Below are 2,207 nucleotides of genomic sequence, written 5' to 3' on the forward strand. Positions count from 1 at the left end.
TAATTAAATATTGAATTTGGCAGAAAAATGAAAGAATCTGACAACCTTTATCATGTCAACAGAAACCTCAGTACTGTAATTGCAAACATTGTGATAACTGTCTACAAGTATGCATGAGAAAGGGCCTCCGTAGACAGTAAAGACTTGATGTTGTTAAATGAAAAAGACATGGCTTCACAGAATGAGAGACAGATAAACATCATCTGGACACACCATAAACTGTTTCTAAAAAACAGCTGGTTTGGCGTTGAGCAATGTTTACATAGAGACATGTCTGCACAACTCTTGAAATACATACATACAAGCCTTTTAATGATTAACATAGCAAATATCAGCAAACATCTCTTACCTACTGCTCTGCAATCTTCGAGTTTTTCATTCACAGACTGCAGGTAATATACGGGTCAGACGCCTGTTCGTTTTTTTTTCTTAACGGAGCAGTTCAGTCTCAATGCCCATATCTAATTCCAGTTTTTGGCCTGTCCATCCAGTCCTTGGAAAAAAAGGAGGCAGGGCTTGTGACCCTACAGCTAAAACTACCTTTGGGGAATGTAAACAAACAAATTGAGAGCAATGTGAAAAAGAGGAATGTACAGAAGGCTAAAATGCAAACAAATGTACTAACCAGTGACCAAGGAAGTATATACTAGTACAAAAAACATGTGTGTGATTATTGCGGCAGCAAAATACAGGCTGGGTAATTGTGAACCCTGTCATGTTAACAGTGTTGTTCTTTTTGTTTTCTTGCAAGCGACAGTGTTAGGCTTTACTGTAATCATCCCAGAATTCATGCCTGGCTAATACCAGACTGTCCCGTAGTATATTTGTGTTAGCTAATACACAGATTAAACAGAGCAAGATGAAATCACTCCTTGCTGGTACAATGATGCCAGGTCAGAGCACAGCTTGGAAGAATCACCCTTTATCAATATTGTGACCATAAGGTAGGAGCTCATGTTAAGGAGACAAGAAGGTTTATGTTGGTAGTCGCATTAAACTCTATGTGCTGCTATACTACCATAGATGTAAAACCACATGGAAATGGTTCAGCTTACAAGCTTTTCGCTATTTGCTTTCAAAGACACATTCATATACAGTACTGTTCATAGGTGTATGTATGGGCAGTTTTGTTTTATTCACTTTTCACTGGCACCCCAGGAACGTATAATTGGTAATTCATTGATAGTGGATATAGAGCATCTGTAATAACATCAGCACATGGGAAATATATGGTATTTTAATATAGTATACTATATATATATATATATATATGTATGTATGTATGTATCAACCAAGATGGCGGCCTGATGCATTTTTTGGAAAAACCTTTCAAAATCTTCTTGGGAAGCGCTGAACCGATTGATCTGAAACTTTGCATACATCATCAGCAACCAAACCCACTTCAAGTTTGCAAAACAGAAGTTGCTGCGATAAACTTTACTATCAAAATGGCTGTCACCAAAATGCACCCAAAACATCAAACTGTTTCTGTTTGCAAATTGTTTAACCAACTAACTCTGAACTTGGTAGGCATCATCCTGGGGACAATGGAATTCAAATTGTGTTATTTTGTAAAACAAGATGGCCGCCAGACCTACATCTTCTTCTTAAATTTAAAACCGCTTCAGTTTAAAAACGGTTTACTTGATTAACTCATGCCTGTATCAGTACAATTTAATTTTTCAAAAATGGTGCTTGTGCGTGAACCAAGATGGCCGCCTGGTGCATTTTTTGGAAAAAAAACTTTCAAAATGTTCTTCTGGAGAACTGATGAAGTTACTGATTTCAAACTTGTCAAATATCAAGAACTAAACCCACTTCTAGTAATTGCTTAAGTGTTTGGTACCGGTACTGGGGCTTGGGAGCCGTAAAACTGGCAGTTCTAGTTATTATTATTATTATTATTATTATTATTATTATTATTATTATTATTATTATTATTATTACATCATATTTTAGTAGTACACAACATGAACAAACAGTAACAAAACAAAACAAAAAAATGCCATCAACTACCTACTGTCTACTGTCTAGCTAGCAACACTGCTGGATAGTACTAGACTAACCCAATTTCAGCCAGGGGAAACACTCCCTCGGTGGCACCCGATTGGCTTTTGAGCAAGTTTTTTTCTTGACCACGTTATTTGTAATTCGGTATCTTGTATGTCAATTAGAATGACGTCCTGTTGTTGCTAAGGCGTTGAAAA

The sequence above is a fragment of the Acipenser ruthenus genome, chromosome 28 (genome assembly GCF_902713425.1).
Source record: "Acipenser ruthenus chromosome 28, fAciRut3.2 maternal haplotype, whole genome shotgun sequence".
NCBI classification, from domain to species: Eukaryota; Metazoa; Chordata; class Actinopteri; order Acipenseriformes; family Acipenseridae; genus Acipenser; species Acipenser ruthenus.